The 22,709-nt window shown below is 46.6% G+C and overlaps 1 protein-coding gene across 3 annotated transcripts in view; it reads right to left on the reverse strand.

Annotated features, from left to right (window-relative positions):
* LOC138487934 (40-kDa huntingtin-associated protein-like) overlaps positions 1-22,709 on the reverse strand; it is a 567,453-nt gene that overhangs the window by 358,421 nt on the left and 186,323 nt on the right. The gene's annotated exons all lie outside the window — the stretch shown is intronic.

Consider the following 22,709-nt stretch of genomic DNA (forward strand, 5'->3'; position numbering starts at 1 on the left):
CGGAGCGTGCGAAGAGTTGGTAAACTTTTGTCTTTCAGATGCCGGAATGCAGTGTGAAGACCTCCGGAGCGCACGAAGAGTAGGTAAGCCTTTGCCTTTCAGATGCCGGAATGCTAACCTGTTCTTTCTTGTCTTTATAGGTGTTGCTGAAGACTGGATTCAGGATGGTAAGCCTTTTTCCTTAGGCCCAGGACCGGATGCAGAAGACACGATGAGCGTTCTGCTGCAGAGGTTGCAGAATAACGCAAAGCAAGATTCATCCACCGGGTGTGGTTTAAATAGCCTCCTGTAGTGCTTAGGTGTCTCCTTCCACAGCCACGCATAAGTAAGAAAAGAGTTCCTGGTAAGAAAAGAGTTCCTGCCTTCCAGAAGAGTTCCAGCGTTCTGAATCTAGGGAGTGGCTCCAGCCCCACCCAACAGGAAAAGTAGTTCCAAACAGAAGAGGATCAGAGGCTCAACTGGCAGGCAAGTAAGCAGCATGGTCTGCTGAAGGTAAGTCCACCCAAGCATTATGAGCCCGGCGCTTCTAGCGCTGGGACTGGGCATATTTATGAGCCTGGTGCCACTGGCGCCAGGACTGGGTCCAAAAGGTCCCAATTGGGACTGGTTGGCACTCAGAACCTGGGTTATGGATCTGCTTCCAAGGGAGTTGGGAAAACCCTGACCTTTTGGAAGCAGAGATCATGACAAAGACCATATGCAAATCAGGTTTGGTCCCACCCCAAAGAGGGCAGTCCAGTCCGAACTGCTAGGTCACATCCCTTCTGCACAAGACCACAAGCATCCCCAAACATGTTTCGGCCTTGTTGGGCCTCATCGTAACCAGGACTAATGTCTGGCAGAGGGACTCCCAGGACCCCCTTGTGAATTTGCCTATTTAAGTAACTTTGGTTCTCACCCTAAGTTACTAGGGGAATCCAGACGGGGACCCCTTGCTCACTATTCTTAGGGAGGCACAGCTCCTCCCTACTGATGAGGTCCAACCAGACCGAAACACGTGTCTGGGGATGCTGTTGGTACTCTTGTTCAGAGGAGAATTGCCTAGCATTTCGGTGCTGGACTGCCCCAGGGCAGGACAAAGACTGATATTTTTGGGAAATTTCTTCTCTGTGTAAGATAGTGAGCTAAAGACTCTGGGTAAATCTCTCGTTACCAGGACTAATGTCTGGCAGAGGGACTCCCAAGACACCCTTTGTGAAGGGGCAGAATAACAGCCGTGAAAATGACAATACTCCCAAAACTAATGTACCTATTCCAAGCTCTACCGACAAGGCTTCCCCCAGCGTTTTTTAAATCTCTTAGGAAAATGGTGACACACTATGTGTGGCGGGGCAAAACCCCAAGAATCACAAATGCGGTCCTGATGGCACACAGAGGGGAGGGGGGTTGGTCCCTGCCTCACTTCTAGAAATACTACGAAGCCAATCTGGGTTTTGGAGGAATGGATACCCGAAAATGGGGAAAAAATCTGGGAGATGCAAGATAGGGCAGTAGCTACAACTTCCACTAGACATCTCCTATGGTCAAACAAAAAACACAGACATGCTAACACACACATCAGCAAGATAATGAGGGCGGCACTGGGGTATGGGACGATGCTACAAAAAAAGAAACTCTCACAAAGGACCCAGCCCCGTTTATCCCTCTGTTTGGGAATCCTGACTTACCACCAGGAATGGAAAAAGGAGCATACCGGAAATGGGAGGAGGCGGGGTGTAAGATTCCCGGAGATATGCAGTTGGAACAGCAGATTAAGACTGCACAACACTATTCAATTTAACTCCCAAAGACCGCTTTAAATATGAACAATTGCATCATTGGTTGAGTGCACCTAGCATAAAAGACGCAGCATCCAGAGGTCTGACTCCCTTTGAAACATACATCATGACGCACACTGGCACACGCAAATTTGTCTCCAACACATATAAATATCTAAAAGCACAACCCGAACCTACCACATGGCAATATATGAAAAGGTGGGAGAAATCCTTGGGCGTTACACTCCCCAGGGAACGATGGGAATGTACATGGCGCATGATTCTGCAATTGACGAGAGCTATCCAAACCAGAGAAATGTGGACAAAAGTAATCCTGCAGTGGCATACTCTGGAGAGACTCCATAAAATGTACCCTAACTCCACAGACAATTGTTTGAGGGAATGCGGCGGGAGGGGGGACTGGAGACACATATGGTGGGACTGCCCGAAACTGAGACCATATTGGGATGAGATAAAAGATTAAATGACAAATGTTCCCGGGGGCTGCACAAATAGGAGAAGAAGTGTGGCTAGGGGGTCTAGGATCCTAGAGACAAACAGCTGAGCATCATACAGAAAAGGAGCTTCATGGGCCTCCTTCTAGGGGCATGGCTGGAAGTAGCATATAATTGGAAACAAAAATCCCCTCCACTCGCAGTCGATTGACGAGAAGGGCGTGGACTCATCTGGCCATGGAACTACTAACTTACAACATCCAAGGAAGCCATGAAAAATTCAGAAATGACTGGGGTATGGTATTGGAATACCTCCAAGCAGACTATAAAGAACAGTGGTGCCCACGTAAAAAAAGGATATTAGACCTATTTAAGTAAAAAAAAAAAATAAAAAAAAAGATCTTGTGAAAACGAACAAGTCTGACAGTACCCGTGGGGGGAGGGGGAAATCATACCAGGGAGTTATGTTATGTTGAACCTTACATGTTTAAAATCTAATAAAAATATCTTTTTTTAAAAACCTAGGGGGAGATAGAAGTAATCTTCAATTTTAATAAAGAGAGCAGTGAAAGTCCTCAAAGTGTCCAACTCCTCATTCCGACCCACCACAACAGTAATGCAAAAAATAAGGATGCAGACATTTCCCATTACAGTTTCCTGAAAAACATAATGAGCATAGTATTAACACATTATACGAAGACGAGCACTGCGCCAACTTCTGCGATGTACAGATCAGGCGACAAGAAAATTAGGTAGGCCCATCCAAGGCCGAAAATCTATCAGCAGACTCGAGGATGACATCACAGCATGGCTTTCATCTTTTACAATTGTAATTTGCATTACACTGTAGAATATTTAATGGGGTACAGCAGAAGGAATTGCTTTTGGACTAAAATGAGAGTAAAACTGCCACACTGTTTAAACCAGGGTCACTAAAAGAAAAAAGCTGCCATCAATTTTAGCCATAAATTGACTAGACTGTAACCCTGGACTATAACGAATCCCGCTAAGGCTTGCAGACAAATATAATTCTCCAACAGAGGTGCAGTCACATGTTAAAATAAAAAGTCGCACTGCCACAGTGGATTAGATGATTACTCTAAGCCAAACCTACCTGCCAACTTTGCAGTGTCAGTTGAAGCGAAAAAGCAAAATGTCCTAAATGCAAGCTATGCTTTGCCACTGCAAAATTTTGAAAAGTAGCTAAAGCAAGCCAAATGAAGGGGCCATTTCCGTTCTGTAGTCAAACAAGGCCCTCATCCCAGTCTCCTCACTCAGTCGAACATTATACACCACTAGATACAGCGCTCTACTGTAGAACACTAGGATTAGCTTAACATGATACATAGCAGCACTGTGCTGCTTCCATCCATAGATAGACAACAGTAAAACACTTTACTGGATTTCATCCCTGCTCAGCAGCAGGGGTTTGTCTCTCCTGCTTTTTATAGACCAATTACTCCTTCCTCTTGTGATATGCCAAGTATCCTGAACTGCCAATAGTGAATCATTAACATCCCGCCTCCGTCCTGGCCTTTCTTAGTCACTGGAGGCAAGGAATGCCCTCCCTTTTACTGCTGCTGCAGATCACAGTAAATGTGATAATTGGGTAAAAGAAACATGCAAATTTGGCTACTCACTTGGCATGGCTTTGATTAAGCAGTTAAGGTAGCGCTGATCTTTGCATAGATTTAGGGTGGCTAATTACTGTAAGCAAGGGGAGACAGGGTGGGCGTAATAACTGCCTGTAAACAATACCTTACTAGACCAAGCAACGCATTCGGATCTTGTTATCCAGAAACATGGGGTGTTAAAGGAAGATTCGATGATGCACAATGGTCTAACATACTGCTATATCCTATGTAGTCTTGATAAATGGGTGTTTCAAAATGATTCAACATATCCACATGCACAGATTGTTATTTGACACCTGAACGCTTACCGAGGACATTGCTCAATTTGTCTCACCACTGTCAAAAACGTCTGTTACAAAACACAGATCTACTGCGCATGTTCTGGTCATGCCAGTAGATAACATCAGTCTGGGAGAACTTACGCCACACAATGTCACTGAAGGGGGTTGAGCGCACCCCAGACTCAACAGATACCTTTCTATTGGGACTGTGCCCAGTGCTGCAAAAAAGGATCCTGTAGAACATATCAATAAATCTAGCAACTGTACTGGCCATTAGGAGGATAGCTATTGCGCAGAAATTGACAGCCAGTCTAAAAGACATTTTGTAGGTATATGATCTGTAGAGGGGAGCAAAAGCCAAGTGTCTACAAAAGGAAAACAGGATATACTGATACGTGGGAAGATGTATAGCTAAAGTTAATCCGTAGATCAGATGACAAGCCACCTTGAATAATGTGCACATTTCTTTGGGAATGGTTTATTTTCTATAATATGGGTGACCAACGAATGAGCAAAATGACCATGATAATTGTCAAGGTCGCAATTACCTGTTTTTGAAACTGGGGCAAAGAGTGTGAAGGATAATAGCAAAGGGAGGGGGGATTTTGGAGTGCGCTCTTAGGTTCTCATTTCTTTTCTTCAGTAACAAGCCTAGATATCAAAGTATTTACATTGATATGCAAACATGTAATACTGCATAATGCTTAGTAACTTTGATTGTTACTAGATAAAATCAATAAAGATATTTAAAAATAAACACAAGCAGTTTTGGTACTTAACCGCAGGCCCTGTCTATTCAGGTATACAGCCTAAAGATATTCCAAAGGTGACTCTGGGGACAAGAATGTGAGGTGCACGAGCTACTTCAGCATGGGGCTAAATGTCAGGTAAAGAATGGAAAGGATGTATTCAGGTCACAAAGGACTCCTGGGCAAATTATAAGACTTGAATTCAATTGGATTTTTCCCAGGAAATATATGCCTGTCATCCATGCCCATGCTACACAATCTTGGAAGGATCTCATCCATATCTTCAGCTTAAATCTCAAATACGTAAAAGTCTAGCAATCAGTAAGAATTACCTGTGATATGAAACACATTTGACTTCAAAAATTCAAAGTTACTGAAGTGCAAACTTAAAACCAAACTTTGGAATCTGTGGTGATGACAAGACATTTTGGGTTTGAAGTTACACTGCAGGTCTGAAGGGAAGTTGCAGGGAATGGTTACTGTCTTACAAATAAAACAACGTCCAAAGATATTAGCAATTTTTTACCCAAAATGACTGCAAAGAAAAATTATGTTATTTAGTTTCCACCAAGCTCAGATGTTAACAGTGGAAGAGACTTGACGAAGAATGTATTTGTTGATTATTTGGTGTGGCTTCCAAGGAATTGTCAGAGGACTTGAAACTAAATGAGAAATAACTATATTAAGCTTTACCAAACACCCAGGTCCACCCACAAAGTATGTGTTTTGGCTTGGCCAGGGGCTGGTCTAAATCTGTCCTAACTACTATTGAGGGTGCAAGGCTGGGCTCAGAGTGAGCCCAAGTTTGCACAGGAGCAATATTAGACCTAGGTCATGGTTTCTCCTAGCTAAGTCAAAGCCCAAATACAAAATGGCTGGGAGCAGGACTTGCAAAATGACATTAGTACTCAAATGGCAACAAAGAGGGTACCTTAGGCTACTAATGTGGTAAATCACGCTGCACCGTGGTTAAGCCAATAGTAAATTACAGCTGCCACCAGCTTACTCTCTAAAACAAATGTCGGATGATAAAATCCCCTTAGGGCCAAAATGTGGTGCCTAAATAGCACACAATCCTACTAGTTATAGAGGCTACCATCGAACCATGTACAAAAAAGGGGTTACAATGGCAGGGGGACTTAAGTAGAAGTCCCTCTAACCACAAAAACTAGTCACAGAACCTGGAAACCAAAGTGCAAAAAAGCAAAAGGTTTAGGTATCCAACACACGGAACAGCAGAATTCACAGAAATGGACTTCATTCGAGGAAGAGAAAAATACTTACTTTCTATCCACTGAGTCATGGTGCATAGACTGCCATCTCTGCGATCATATGGTTATGTGCACGAAGAATAATAATGGGGTCAATACACACCATTGCCTCACTCCGTGCTCTACTGGAAAGCATTTGGTTATTTCTACCCCTACTCACTACCTAGCTGAGGCATGATGTTTAATATATATATATATATATATATATATATATATATATATATATGATACATTACTCACCGTAATCGTATTTCTGATGCTTGTATCTGCTTAGATTCACATGCTGTGCATAGGCCGACATCTAGTGGAAGCTGCGGAGTATAACAGTTTGTTTTTCGAAACTCGAAAATGGGCGTCGACACAGGGCGTGCCCGTAATACTATCCCTAGTGTGACGTCCACTGTACCCAAGATCCCTCACGCGTCTAGGATCCTCAGATTGTCTTTTTTCTGACATTAGGTAACATGAGGAGTAGCGCGAGTACAGATAATCCAAGCAGATAGACAGAAAGGTAAGACTTCAAGCAATCATGCGCCTTCTCTCAGAGGGGAGGAAGGGTGGGTCGCATGTGAATCTAAGCAGATACAAGCATCAGAAATACGATTACGGTGAGTAATGAATCCCTTCTGAGGCTTGTGGAATCTGCTTAGATCACATGCTGTGCATAGATTAGCGAGCAGTACCTGAAGAAGGAGATGGGATGTGAGAAGGGTCATGAGCAAATAAGTGTCTTAGAACCGTTTGTCCCACTTGTGTATCTGCCTTGGAATGGGTGTCAATGCAGTAATGCTGAGTAAAAGTGTGAATAGAGCTCCAAGTAGCTGCTTTGCAAATGGTGTTCAAGGGGTACATTTGCAATGAAAGCCAGAGTGGCCCCAATGCCTCTAGTGGAGTGGGCTCTTGGCGTGAAAGGCAGAGTTCTTTCAGAGAGTGAGTAACACAGCTGGATACAGTTAATAATCCACTTCGAGATGGCACCTTTAGAGACGCGATCCCCCTCTCTGCCTGTAGCTACGGAGACAAACAGTTGATCTGTTTTTCTTAGCGGTCTGGTTTTATTTACATAGTAGAGGACCGCCCTACGCACATCTTGGGTGTGTAGTTTCACCTCAGCCGAGCTTTGCGGGTCCTGGAAGAAAGCCGGAAGCTCGATGGACTGGTGTACATGGAATTTTGATATCAATTTAGGTGAGAACCTAGGGTGTGTGCGTAAAACCAGTTTGTCTTTATGGACAGTAAAGAAGGGATCCTGCACTGACAGAGCCTGAATTTCACTGACCCTTCTTATAGAAGTAATAGCTACTAAGAAGGCTGTTTTATAAGTCAGGTGTTTGAGACTGCTTTTATGCATGGGTTCGAAAGGGGGGCCCATGAGCTTGGCTAGCACCACATTAAGGTCCCACCCTGGTGGTGGGTTTGAAATAGGAGGGTGAAGTCTCTTTACTCCTTCCATGAAGGCTTTAACTACTGGTACTTTTCACCACAAAACCTTGCTATGGGAAATGGTGTAAGCCGACAGGGCTGCCAGGTGTACTTTCAGTGAGTTAAAAACCAATCCTGCATCTAGCAAGTGGAGCATGTATGTAACAATAGTGGAAGGAGTGCAATCAACCGGGTTGATTTGTCTACTCTGGCACCAGATAACGAACCTCTTCCACTTGTCAAGGTAACAGTGCCTTGTGTTTGGTTTCCTAGATTCTTTTAGGATGTCTATACACCTCTGTGGCAAATTGAGATGTCCAAACTCTATGACCTCAGGACCCATGCTGCCAGGTTCATTGAGTTGGGTTGCTGGTGCACTGTTTGACCTTGGTGCTAGGAAAGTAGGTTGTACCAGGCTGGAAGTTTGATGGGCTCGCACACCGCCATCCTGCGTAGGTGTGGGAACCACGGTTGTCTTGCCCACATGGGAGCAACTAGGACGAGCGTCATCGATTCCCTGTTCATCTTGTTCACCAATTTCCTGATGAGAGGAGTTGGTGGAAAAGCGTACGCAAACATCCCTGACCAGTTCATCCACAGGGCGTTCCCCTGGGAGTCTGGTTGGGGGAACCTGGATGCAAATCCTGGGCATTGTCTGTTTTCGCTTGTGGCGAATAAGTCTATAGTGGGGAAACCCCACTGAGAGAAGATATCTTCTACGACCTCTCTGTGTAGAACCCATTCGTGTTCCTCTGGGAGGGAGTCTCTGCTCAGAGCATCCGCTAGGGAATTGAGCTCCCCTGGAACATGTTGTGATGACAGGAAGATGTTCCGTCTGAGTGCCCATATCCAGATTTTCTGGGCCAGCTTGGACAGATTTGGCCGGCGAGTCCCTCCTTGCTTGTTCAGGTAGAACATGGCTGTTGTGCTGTCTGTCCGGATTTGCACTAACAGGTTTAGTAGGTGGGGCTCGAAAGCCTGACGCGCTCTGAATACTGCCAGAAGCTCTATCAGGTTGATGTGGTTCTTGGCCACTGAGTGAGACCAGAGACCCTGAGCTGTGTGGTGGAGATGGTGAGCTCCCCACCCCGTCAGACATGCATCTGTAGTGACTACTGCCTGTACTTCAGGATCGTAAAAGGGTTTCCCCTGTGCGAGATTCTCTCTTGTCCACCAGAGAAGGCTTTGTACCAGTGTTGGCGAAACGACCACTAGATCGTCCCACTGACCACTTGCCTGAGACCACTGTTTCGCCAACCATTCCTGCATGGGACGCATGCGCAGGCGCGCGTGGGGGACCAGGTAAATACATGACGCCATCATGCCCAGTAAACGCATTGCTTTGCGTACCGTTATTTGTTGACCGGACTGATAATGCGGAATTTGCAGTAGTATATTCCGAATTCTTTCTTCTGAAGGAAAGGTCAACCCCTCTTGGGTATCCAGGATTGCTCCTAGGAATTGTTTTGAGGTGCTTGGCACCAGGCTTGACTTCTTCTCGTTGATTGAGAAGCCTAACTCGTGGAGGAGGTCGATAGTCCTTTGAATATTTGTCCTGCAAATTCCTGGGGTTTCCCCCGTTATGAGCCAGTCGTCCAGATAAGGGTACACCGGGATTGCCTCCCTGCGTAGGTGTGCAGCCGCCACCGCCAGTACCTTGGTGAATACCCTTGGAGCCGAAGCTATCCCGAAGGGCAGTACCTTGAATTGGTAGTGTCGACTGTCCACCTTGAAGCACAAGTACTTTCTGTGCGCTGGGAACATGGAAATATGAAAATAAGTATCTTTCATATCCAAGGTTGCCATGTAATCCCCCTTTTTTAGGAGGGGGATTACCTCTTGTAGCATGGTCATACGAAATTTTTGGGGCTTGACATACTTGTTGGCAGGCCGTAAGTCCAATACTGGGCGCATTGGCAAGTCTTTCTTTGGCACAAGGAAGTAAGTTGAATAAATACCCTTGTTTACCTGGTGTCCCGGGACGAGTTCTATCGCGTCCTTTTGTAGAAGAATGGCGATCTCCTCGAGGAGAATCTTCTGATGTTCTAAGGAGTGTACTCTTTGTCGTGGAGGATGGTTCCGGGGACGCTGCAGTAGCTCTATACAATATCCTGTGGATACTGTTGACAGCACCCACCTGTCTGATGGGATCCCTTCCCAAGCCTGGGTGAAGTTGGAAATGCGTCCCCCTACTGGGGTTGCGTGAGGAGGGACCCTGAACTGAGCGTCACTGCTTTGGTGGAGGCGTGCCGCCTCCCTTGGTGGGGCTGCCTCTGCCTTTACCACGACCTCTCCTATTACCCCTGCCGTAACCCTGGGTAGACTGTTGGTTGTTGTTCCACTGTGTACCCTGCCCCTGAGAATAGTTAGATCCTCTCTGGGAATTTTGGCCGCGTGGGCGACAAAAATTACTATTCCCTCTCTGGTTAGGGGGTTTATTGGTTAACTGGCCAAGGGACTTGAGTGTCTCGTATTCGTCCTTGGCATTTTTCAGTGCGTCTTCGACCGCCTTACCAAACAACAGATCGGTTTCCACCGGTTTGTCCAACAATGATGCCTGTGTTTCTGCCTTAAAACCAGACTGCCGTAACCACGCATGTCTCTTGATAACAGTACCTTCTGCTATCAATCTGCCTGCGTTGTCCGCGGCGTCGAAGGTTGCTTTCAAAATGCAACCAGACACGGCTCTACCCTCTGCGGAAATCCGAGCTAATTGGCCTTTTAACGGTTCAGGAGCAGAGGCTATGAGAGCCGCGACTTCTTCCCACTGATGGCAGTTGTAGATGGCCAACAGGGTGCTGGAGTTAGCAATCCTTGCTTGATAGGCGGACGTTGAGGCTACCTTCCTGCCGAAACCGTATAGTTTTTTGCTCTCCTTGTCGGGAGGAGCTTCTGACAAAGACCAGGGTGTTCCAGCCCTCTTACGAGTGTTGGTGACAACTAGGGAGTCTGGCTTCAGATGTCCTCTTATATAGAGAGGGGGAGATTGTGCCGCCCTGAAAACATTATCAACCCTGGGATTGATTGCTCTGGTGAGGTTTGGGTTCACCAGGGACGGATCTATTCTCCGCTGAATGGATATAAGGATAAGGATGGTCTGGGCAACAGGCCTCCTTTCACCCACTAACTCTTCTGCGAAGACCCTTTCCTCCTGTACACCGTGGGTGTCAATGTGGAAATGTTCTGCTGCGCGAGCAAGAACCTCATTTAGGAGGGGTTGGTTATCGACCGGGGAGTCGGTAACCGGGGCTTCGTTCTCTACCGGGGAATCTACTCTGTATGTTTCCGGGTCATCCTCTTCTTCTTCTTGGTCCTCATCATCCCCATAGTAGCCCGTCCCGGTTTGCTCTTCTATCATACCAAATTCTTGGTCTTCACAAAGGGAAGTCCCCCATTGATACCGCGAGTATGGTGTTGCGTAAGGTTGTACCTCGAAGGGTTCAGACCTCATCGGGGTTTCAAACCGGGCCTTCTTACTCGGGGGGGATAGGATCAGTAGAGCCTGAGGGTGTTGCCTCTTGTGGATCATACGAGAGGAAATGTTCAGGATTTTTATCATAAAAATCAGCCAAAGAAGACATTCTTGACATGACCCTATCTATGTCTTCACTAGACCATTTTTTGGAACTGGGAATGACTCTCTCAGAAAGTCTATGGGATTTATCTTGAGTAGCTTTGCTGGTTGTGGACCTATCAGAAGACCTGGGCTTGTCTGTCTGTTTAGGGGGGTGGAGTGTTTCACAGGTGTGGAAGAATGTACAGGTAGTTTCTTCTGCTGTTTTCCCCCTCCCCGTGCGTAGAAAAATGTTTTCCCTGTCCCTTAGTGGCTCCGGAGTTTTTCGACGCCTGGCGTCGAGGATCGGGAGAGGTGTTCCTGTCCTTCGAGCGTGGGGCCTCGCTGGCTTTAAGCGCGGGCTCCGACTCTTGGTTCGCGGCCTGGGGGTGGAAGTCGTCTTCGTCTTCCGACGATCGAACTTCTGTTAGCCTAGGGAGCGAGGCATTCTTGGCAAGAGTGGATGATTGCCTGGAGTCATGCGGCGATCTTGATCGAGAGCGCCCAGAGGACACTGAATCGGACCGTTCTGTGTGTGCCTCTTTCCGAGAACTCAACGTCGTCGAGTCTCGGTTGGACTTAGTGTGTTTAGTGTGTGTAGTATGTGAAGCGCTTGTGTCGCCAGGGGTCTTCCCCATAGCCGCCCTGCCGGACGACCTTCCGAGGTCGGGGACCTGCGCTCGGCTGTCTTTCGACGCCGTAATGCCCTCGCCGTCCGAAAGTACGGCGTCGCTGCCATCGCTGAAGGCGCCCTCCGCTGCCATGGCCGCCAGCCTGGCGTGGTGGGCCCAACGCTTCGTCGAACGGTCCTTAAGTGTCTTAGGTTTAAACCTACTACACGCTCTGCAGTTCGCTTCGGGTGGTCCCTCGCCAAGCAGAGATTGCACGTGGTGTGCCTGTCGACCCAAGGGTATTTGCGATTGCACTTGGGGCAGAATTGAAAAGGGGTACCCTCCATACGCACCTTGAGGCAGCGGGCTGGTAAGTGTAGGAAATGTATAAGGTGTACCTATATACCAAGAGTGTATATACACATATATATATAACACGTAGCATACTAAACTTTAAACATTAAAATAAATTGGACAACCTTGTACAGCATATTAATATGTTGATCATATATGTGAAAATGTGTGGGTTTATGGCTTGGTAAAGCGTTGTTAATCCACACTGTTTCACCAATCTGCACCACATTTTGTATAGTTACCTGTTAGGACCCTATGGACATTACTGGCTACATAACATTTGGTCACCCCACCCCTTTCCCCAGATTTCAGCACCTTCATACATGAGACGGTTGCCTGAAATCAGCAAAACGTCCATGTGATATGATATAATATGGCATTTATAAGGCGCCTATACACAAGTGTTTCGAGGCACGAAGAAGGACCAGTCCTCAACCCTAGAATGCACGGTTTCTGAGACATTTGCACCACGCCAGGGTGAGGCAACAGGTGGGGAGAGAGCACAGTAGGTCCCAGTATGCAGCAGCACACCAGCTCCCACCTCAAACCCCTCCCCCCCAACGTCTGCTCTGGGGTATGTAAACTGGGGTATTTCTGCTCCTCTCTGGCTATTGGGTTTAATACTCTACGTTCAAATAAGTAAATCATTTTCCTATCAAAGGGGCTCAAATACCCTAGCAATTCCTAAACAGGTCAAGCAGTATTTTATCAAGACTTTGTCCTAACTTCCTAATGGAAGAAGAATGTCTGCTGGTTTGAATACCAAAGGTTCAATAGCGAGCTTGGGTTTTAATTTGAAACTGTAGTTAGCCAAGAAGAACCTGAAGAGAAAAGTCACATGTACCTTAGGGTCCAACTATTTGTGCTGTACTGAACACCCATCCCCTGTATGAGGTAGGGGTACCAGGTGGTGGTGCCCAAAGGGAGTGTCTAGAAGGACCAACACAGGACCTTGATGACTTCAGTTGCGGGCCAGAAAGAGACAGTGCCAATGCACATACTGTATAGGTGGACCTGTGTGTTTGGTAGTTTGTAAAACCAGCCTGGATGAATGACCGCAAAAATCTTTGAGTTCCTCTGTCTGTGACTGGAGGACTAGCTTAGGCTAGCCAATAAGAGTTGGGTATATCTAGAGGAGAACCTGCCCGAACGCTGCTGGGTTTCTGCAGGTTAACTTACTTGGTGGAGGATTTTGCCGCTAAGCTGCTGAAATATTAGGATTAGGTCTGGCCATGGTGGAAGGGTCCTCTGTCCTTTTTGAATGCTCCTTTTTAATTTCTGGCTGCTCTTTGGCCTTTCTGGGCTGTCCGCCTGGTCCTCCTACTGGCTGAGCTGGGACTCGTGTGTGGGAATATTTCTGGTCCGTTCTCCCAGCAGCTTCCTGAAGGATTGCCTTGGTCATGCGCTTTGGGGTAGGAACCTGCAGTCATCCACAAGGGTAGTGGGACTACCGATGCTGTTCGCATGGGCCATCCTGGGACGATTTCTGTTGTTGGACACTTGTCTGGCAGCCCCTCTTTGGCCTTTAAGCAGTTGGAACCGGCTTGGGAGGGTTCCTCAGTCTTCCTGGAGCCATCTTGGTCGCTATTTTCTGTCTAGGCTGATGGGAGCCAATCCAGAGAAGGGCAATTCTACTTTTGAGTCAGTTGGGTGTCATAAGAAGTCCAATTTTCAGTTGCACCTCCTCGGGGGAGTTCTAACTTTCCTCATCTTCCCCCAGAAGCTCAACGTCTCCAGAGCCCTGGTGCTCTCTAGGCTGGAGTATTGCAACAGCTTCTTAGTCAATCTGCCTCTCTCCTCCCTTTGCCCCAGGACTGCAAGACTTATCGTTGGCCTCAAGCCCAGGGACCGCATCTCTCCAGCCCTAAAATATCTCCACTGACTCCTTGTGACCACAATGATCAAATTCAAGACTCTTTGCATCATCCACAAGGCTCTCTGGGGCCTGAGATCTCTTTACATCCAGCTTTCCCTCCCTAAATACCTTTCGGCAAAAGAGTACTTCGGTCTTCTGGCTCCAACTCTCTGCAGGTCAAACGCTTCTCCAAGCAGACAGTGGGAGGTAGATCCCTAAGCTTGGTTGACTCCTCCCTCTGGAACGGCTGGCCTCCCTCCCCCCTAATATTTGAGACAGATCTTCTTAAATTCTCCAAAACTTCTCAAGATTTTTCTTTTTCCACTTACTTCCCTCTCCCCCTCCCTTGCTAACTCATCTGCTGCTGCGACTGGGGCCTGGCCCCTTCAGAGTGATACAGGGGCTAGAGCACCCCCTACCAGTCCCCCAGCATCCTTTGACAGCACTAGCCGTCAGGCTCCCATCCCCGGACTAGCCCAAGATGGTCCTCCCTGTCCACCACAATCATCCCCCATTTCCCTTGGCACTTGTTGCATTGGCCCGCCAAGCACTTGCGCGCCCCCACCCTAGGGGGTACCCCACTCCTGCAATTCTCCGTCTACCCCCTTGCAGTTTCCACCTTGTCATGCACTTGCACGGTAGGATTGTCACAAGGCCAATATATCCATTTCTGTTCTACTGTTTTTATTCCCATGCACCCCCCCCATCTTGTCTTGAGGCACCTGAAAACACCTGGTGTAAAGGTGCCATACAAATGTCCAATAAAATAAAATAAATCATTGGTCTGGGGTTTAAGTCCCTGGGTAACAGGCGACCGCAACTCAACATGCAAAGGAAGATTTATTCACCTGGTTGTTTCGCTGTTCCTGAACTGTGTTTACGAGAACTGCCACCATGAGTACTTCCCACTGGGCCCTGATTTGTGGATTATTCAAGATACTTCCGCTCAGGGTACCTGTAGTCCACAGTCATGGATTTCCACTGACTTGCAATGACACAAAATTCTGCTGTGCTTCTCTTCTTCCTGGGGCTGTTGGGTTTCAAACCGGACACTTGAGCTCTTTGAGGGGGTCATCTCTGTACCCCTGTGGGTTAGGTGGATACCTTCTCTGCACATATGGGATAGAACTTAGACTTATTTGATATTTTCACATAACCGCGGCTCTGCCGACAGACTTTTCCCATTATGTCCTATGGGGATGTTTCCAGCTTTACAAAACCCTTTAAAAAATGTTTAAAGGTACTTATCTGAAACATGTCACTTTTCCTGGGATCTCCTCCTATTGTCCCGAAGTTTCTGTGAGAAACTCATAATGGCAACAAGTAAGACAGACACAAGTGATCACAGTTCAAGGGTGTTTATTGAACAATGAATGCTGCATGCAGGTTGGAAAAATGCCTATTCTAAACCTAAATCTGAGATGGGAGCAAGTAGCGACCATCAAATTATAATAAGGCAGTCCTAGTGGCGTTGTGTCAAAATAAAAGGGCCTATACTAAGAAACCTATTGTCAAACCACACAACCATTACAAAAAAGGAGTGTGGAATAGTTCTCAAGAAAAGAAAGAAGTGTTCTCAAAAAATATGCCAGGAGGCGGCAGCCTGGGTCTCCCTTCCCCATGTTTTGAGTACATGGTAAGATGCGAGCTTGGAGCACAGTACAGTCTCGGGCTTCTCCAGCACGCAACGACAATTCCATTGGCAGTTCTCAGGACCGTCGATGGCCAAGTCTCGCTTCCTTTTAAGAGTCTCTTGCCTTCGGGGGCCTGACATCTGGGGAAAAAAAAAAAAAAAGTTCCTTTAACCAAATGGAAGTTCGTCAGGGCGATAATGATTCAACCCCTGGGTCCCCCTATTCTGGGCGCTGACCCTTCTCAAATGTAATCCACAGTTCAGATAGGGTGATGGTTTCATCCCTGGGTCCCCCCTCATCTGGGCACTGACCCTTCCTTACTTTACATGTTCTCTTTTTACTCAGTTCAATGTTTGCGGGATTCACCTCCCTTTCTTTCACATTGCTTGTAGATCAAAGAGTTTCGATTGTACAGGGATTTTGCTTGAACCTCTGTATGACCACTTTGACATATTTCGATGGCCCTCCTACAGCCTTCTGGTATCTGTAGTTTCTCTCATGGGGGCTCGACCAGAGTCTCTCGAGTTAGCACCCACCTGGTGCCCGTTTCTCTCTGCAGCGGGTCTCCCCTTCACACTTTTACAGTACTTTCATAGTTCAATAAACTTGGTTCAAACTTGCCACTTTGCACTACTCATTCAACACAGCCCAGTCTTTTCGATTCTCCCCTTGACTCACTGCTGTGATGAACTGCCTGGCTTTTGGCTTTCCTGGAGTCAGGACCGGTACCACGGGCGAGGGAGCATCCCTCGGTCCTGCTTATCGGCATAAGCTTGCCCCATGTACCGTTGACATCTGCTGCAAGACACTTGTGCTATTGTTCGCGATTTTAGGCTCTCTTCCACAAAGGTTGCGCGGGCCTGGGATGAAAAGGGCAAGGTCACTTCTCTCCTCACCACCCTCTCGATTCCTGGTGCCTTTCTTCTTCTCTTGAACTGCTGCGCCTGCGTAGCTGTGCCGTCATGCTATCTACTGTGCTCGCCTTGCTCGTACTGTGCTCTCTTACTCCACCTTTTATCCTTGTGGGGAAAAGGAAGGATCGTCCGGTATGTGTGATTTAAATCAATTGCCTGACCCTTGTGTTGGGACATGTCAGGTAAGCAGGTGTATTACAAGTCTGTTGTCAATCACAATGTGAGGAAGTGTTAAGGGTAGAAAAGGAAGGTGGTAGAGTTCCTGAGTGCCCTACGGGATAGGATGGGGAAGGTTTGTGAAATAGACGAGAATGACCGGGATGGAGAAGAGAACATACGGGATTGTGGGAACGGTAGTATTCAGTTATAGTAGATTGGGGTTTCCAAAGATGACAATCAGAGGGACTAGATTGGTAGGGTTTGTGAAGCAAATGAGAGTAACTGGGATTGTGGAGTGAACAGAGGGGGTTGTGGGAATCCTAGTGTTCTGTAAATACGGTATACTGGGTTTTTGGAGAAGAATAATTAGAGGGACGTGAGGAAGAATGGGAAGGGCAATGACCAGGAGTATTCAGGTAGGGAAACGACAAAAGGGGATTCTGGGATGGATAATCTTCGAGTGCAAGCGGGTTTGAAATGTTACAGGATTGTTTCTGTACTGCGGGGTCACTGGATCTAGGTACAAGAGATTTAACTGGAGGAGGTGGGGCAGACGTGTTATAGCCTATAAAGGCCTCATGGATATTATTCACCTCTCCTTCCTCCTGTGCATGGTACCACACCTCACCTGGGGCGTTCCTCCAAGCATAACCCCCGGTTCCCCTATCCAGGTGATCTTCCCTCGCTCTTCCACCCCCAGGTTTGGGATCTGAGAGTGCGAGCCCTCCCCTGGCCACCTGAATAAGTATTTCCCGAGGTCTACTTGGGAGAACACCCTCAGGTTTCTCAAATTTCCCACAAAAGACTGGAATGTCAGCATGTGCTCCTGACTTTAAATGTATTTTGAAAATGTAGGTAATACACTCCTGCTACTGAAATTGTTCGAAGTTAGATTGTACAACTGTTTCTATTTTTCACAAGTGTAATAAGACCTTATGGGTCTGGTACCATCAATGTAACCTAAACCGCACTTTCAAATTGCTGTATGGGCTTAGGTGTTCAACTATTAGTTAGACCCTTTTTCTCCCTGTAGGTGCTATATGAATATATAGGGTGCATGTGTAACATTTATGGTACTATGCCCTCGAGGTCTGGGAATTACTGTGACTATATTCTGTCTTGGCATTTTGGGTCCCAAATATGACTAGATGAAGGTACTTTAGCAAAGTGTATAGGGTTCCTTTTTCTTCCCATCCCATAGCCTTGTATTGTGCTACCAACCAGACAATAGTCAACACCTTTAGTTTAGGATTGTATTTATACATACACTATATTTTTTGAAGTGCTATGCTTTCCCTGAAGCACATATTTTAAAGTAGAGATTCTCTGTGCGATTTAATAAAAGGGTATATTTGTTTACCATTGTGATGTATTCTTTGGGAGTAACCATGCAGACTAACTGGGCTTCACTCCCAGCCTTCCTCCCTCCCTTGAGTAAGCCGGACTGCTCTGCCGCCGCTGCCACAATAGAGGGTCTGGTCTTTACATTTGGTTGGAACCCTGTTTCACCTTAGGTTAGATGGCTTCACAACCCTGACCAGAGGGCTGTGGGAAAATCTACCCAACATCGACAATGCAGTATTGATTTTCAAGACTCCATGAGGACTCCAGAAGCAAACTGGCATTTTTAACTATTATACCGAAGAGAAGAATAGATGACACAGAAAACAGATTTCAAGTTTCAAGGAATGTTTTGTTTTAAATATCAGGATGGTGTAAGGCCCAACTTGTTCCATACCTAAGATAGGGAGTTCGCCTGCCTGAATAAAACAAAGGGAAGTCTGTGTCAGTAAGTACAAATCAAAATATTGTCTATGTCAAAACCTATGCTTAGTCTCACATCTACAGAAAACGTGGTATGGGTTTTTAGCTAACAGAATAGTGTTCAAAAGTAAAGTCTCAGCTGTTCATAGCTCAAAGTTCTTTCTTGGGTTCCCTAATCCAAGTTCAACACAGCTCTGATGGATGCGTGTCTCCACAATGTTCCGTCAAATCTTGAGGTTCGCTTCCTCAAGTTCAATACAGTAGAGTTCAAACAAAAGAAAGGTCTTGAGGTTCCCTTCCCCGGCTCTGGTTCTCTCTAGGCTAGACTACTGCAATAGCCTCTTCCTTGATCTACCCTCTTTCTCTCTACGACCCCTTCACCTAATCCAGAATAGGGCTGCAAGACTTAGCCTTGGCCTCAAGCCCAGAGACCGCATCTCTCCAGCCCTAAAATCTCCACACTGGCTCCCGGTTGCTGCAAGGATCAAATTCAAATCCCTCTGCATCATCCATAAGGCTGTCTGGGGCCAGGGACCAAACTTTCTACAACTGCCTCTCACTAAATATTTTTGCCTCCAGATCTTTAAGTTCCTCCAGCACCAAATCTCTGTGTGTCAAGTGTTTCGCTAAACAGCGATCTGGTGCCCGATCTCTTTCCTCGGCAGGCTCTCTCCTATGGAACAGCCTCCCCCTCCGTCTTTGTCTTGAGCCGGATCTCCTCAAGACCTTCATTTTCACCACCTCCTTCCTTTCTTCCCTCCTCTGCTAAACCCCACAGTTGCTGAGATTGGTGACCAGGGCCCTTGTGTCCTCCTCGGTCCTGGCATCCTACACCCAATTTCCTTCAACCTCTTCTCGCTCTCAGCACTTGACCTGGCACCCACTGGCCTAAGCCACCACAGGTCTATACTTCTTTTTATTGGCAGTTGACTGACCAAAGCTGCCTACTCCCTAGCACTTCCCTCTGTGGTACTCCTAGAACTTACCCCCACTTCCTCATCCCTTCTCTCGCTCTGCACTTGCACATTCTGAATGCTCACAAGGCCTAGTAGGTATGATGATATTACAGGTTATTGCAACACGGAGAAACACAGGTTCGATCCTCAGGTCCGCGCTTAGAAACCTCTTGGTATTAAGCGCATTATAAATAACCCATCATATCATATCATATCACCCCCCAACCCTAGAAAGAGGAAATTTGGGAACCGACACTAAGCAAGCACTACTGGAGAGTCTGTCCGGGAAGATCAGGAACAAACTTGTCTTGAAGGTAGTCGGCCCCCAGACCACAATAGGCCAGGTGCACGAGGCAAAGAGACTTCAAACCAATCCTCTTAGCCACATCATTATACGTCAGTAGAAAGCTCTTCCGTCGAAAAACTAATTATGCTACAATTGAACTGGAGGCTCTAGCCATAAAATCAGCTGTGGGGTATTTGAAGTACTATCTTACAGGTTGGAAGTTCCGGTTAGTTACTGACCACTCACCCTTCACATGGATGAGTTTTCGCAAAGATATCAAACCCCAAATTATGTGCTGGTTTCTTGATTTCCAACCTTATTGCTTTCTAGCAGAACCCCGGAAAGGTAAAGCGCAAGGTAATGTGGACATTGTCACATTTTCCATTAGGAGATGAAGAAATCAGCAGCATAAGGGGAAGGAATGTGACTAATCTGTGGATGTTGTCCCTTCTCCAGTAGGGGGAGACCTTTCCCATGAGGCTAGTGAGGTGCATCCAGAGTACAATAGCTCCCTGGGAGTTGTGGGGGAGGATCACATGGGATAGGAAGCCCCTTATAGGATTAGGGACGACATCCGCTGAGAATGTGGCATACCACTGATTTGTTAGACCCTCCCTCTTTCCCCAAGCCCAACTAACCAGTGCCAATGTCAACCAACCTAGTTTGTTACATCGGACTAGCGGCCCTGAAAATACAAGTTGCTTTCCATATGGTTCCAATAAAAGGACTGTGAAGAAGATGACCAGGAGTATGCAGATCACTCCAGAGAACCAGAGTGAATGGTCTAGTTTCTCACAGCATTTGATTGGTCAAAGGAAAAACAAAATAACAGAGGGAAACCAACATGGAGAGAGCCATCCTCCACAGAGAAAACCCAGGAGGCACCGACCCGGCGAACAGGGAAGAACGCAGGGGACGCAGCACAGAGGCGAATAGGAGCATGAAGGAAGTCCAGGGAGAAGGAGCTAGTTCGTACGCTGCCCGAACAACCCTCCGGGTGTCCTAAAGTCTGGCAAGCCGCTGGAAGGCAAAATCGCAGCCTGAGAAGGGAGCAGAGATTGGCAGAGCAACTGCTGATGGGAGGAGGAACTCGAAAGTGGCTGGAGACGGAGGGTCCAGCCTGGGGAAGAAGAATTGAGCAGCAGAGACACTGCTGACCCAGGGAACACCCGAACACTGCCGGAGTCTTACAGTGGTGCATCAGTGCTCGGAAGACGTGAACCACTGAAACAGGTACACGGGCAGACCGAGAGGTGCTAGAGGTCCAGGAGGTGTCGGGGAAGAACTGCAAAACACGAGATAAGAGTCTGGGACCCTGCAAATACAAGAGAAAGCCACTTGTATGCTTGGCAGGAGAGTAAACCAAGCAGGCAAGAGACATTGTTGCGAGTCTGCAACCCGGACCCACATGAGAGCCAGAGAAGAAAATGTTCTGGGACCCTGAGAGAAACAGAGACAGTACAAAAGGAAACATGTGCTTGGTAGGAAAGTAAACCAAGCTATTGCAACAGCGCATTGCAAGTCTGGGACCCGCAACCATATGTAAACCAGAGTATAAGAGGGTCTGGGACCCTGAGAGAAACAGACCGTACAGAAGCAAGCATATACTCAGGTTTCTACCTTTGTTAATGAGAATTCTGTTCTTCCCCTTCTCCGGTCTGGCTTCCGTCCTTGTCACTCAACTGAGACTGCTCTTCTCTCTGTTTGCGATTCCTTGCTCTCTGCCCGTTGCACCACACACTCCGCTCTTTTAATACTTTTAGACTTATCTGCTGCATTTTACAATGTTGGTCACACACTGCTCTCATCTTCTCTGTCCTCTTTTGGGTTTGCTAACTGTGTTGTTGCTTGGTTTAATTCTTATCTTTCTAACCGTACTTACTTTGTTCTCCTGGCTGGTTCCTCCTCCAAAACGTTTCCTCTTATTCATGGCGGCCCGCAAGGCTCTATTGTTGGCTCCTTTCTCTTCTCTATTTATACATCTCTTACTGCAATTATTTCGTCCTTTGGGATTTCTCACCACTTTTATGCAGATGACACACAACTTTTTCTCTTTCTCTTCATTTACTCCGGCTATTCACAATAATTTAACTTCCTGTTAGCTTGCAATTAAGTCTTGGATGTCAGACTACTTCCTTGTCCTGAATTCATCCAAAACTGAAGTTCTTTTCTTCCCTGCCACCACTATTCCCCGCCTTCCCCCTCCTCTTTGTGCCTCCTTTTTCTTTATCTCTTTCTAGCACTGTTCGCAGTCTCATCCTCTTCCATGAGAGAGACCTATCCTTTTCCCTTCACATTTCTACTGTCTCCAATTCTTGTCGCTTTCATCACTTTAATATTCCCAAAGCTCGTTTTTTTCTGACCTTTTATGTTACCAAACTCCTGATCTCATCTCTAATTTTTTTCTCGCCTTTTTTGCTGTTCTATTATTCTCTTTGTTCTTCCTCTCTCTCGTTTGGTACCACTTAAGTCTGTCTTAAATGCTTCTATTTGTGTTCTCTACCAGCTAACCCCTTGTGATTACATTTCTCAATCTCTGTCTTCGCCTGGCTGGCTATCCTTCTCTTCTCGGCTAAAATTAAATGTTCTTTGTATTGTGTTCAAATCCGTATGCTCTTGCTCCCAGTTATTTGTCATCATTGGTCTCTTTCTCTGCCCCCACTTGCTCCCTTCGCTCTCAATCTCAATTTCTACTATCTGTCCCTCATCCTACATGTGCCCAATCCTGATTCTGTTCATTTTCTCCTCTTGCCCCCACAGGATCTCTCTCCCTTTGCCCCTCCGTTCTACTTCTTCTTACTCTTCGTTCTACTACTTCTTACTCTTCATTCCGTACTTCTCCAAGGAACAATCTTCTCCAATCCCAATTCTCTCCTTGAAAATGTTTGTAATTGAATCAATCTTCATTTTTATTGTACTGTACCTTTTTTGTACAGAGCTTTGGAGTATAGCGCTCTATAAATGTCAAATAAATACAAAATACAAATACATATGCTTGGCAGGAGAGCAAACCAAGCTATTGTGACCATGCATTGCAAATCTTGAGCCTGCACC

This window comes from Ambystoma mexicanum, chromosome 9 (genome assembly GCF_040938575.1).
Source record: "Ambystoma mexicanum isolate Mex_15411 chromosome 9, UKY_AmexF1_1, whole genome shotgun sequence".
NCBI classification, from domain to species: Eukaryota; Metazoa; Chordata; class Amphibia; order Caudata; family Ambystomatidae; genus Ambystoma; species Ambystoma mexicanum.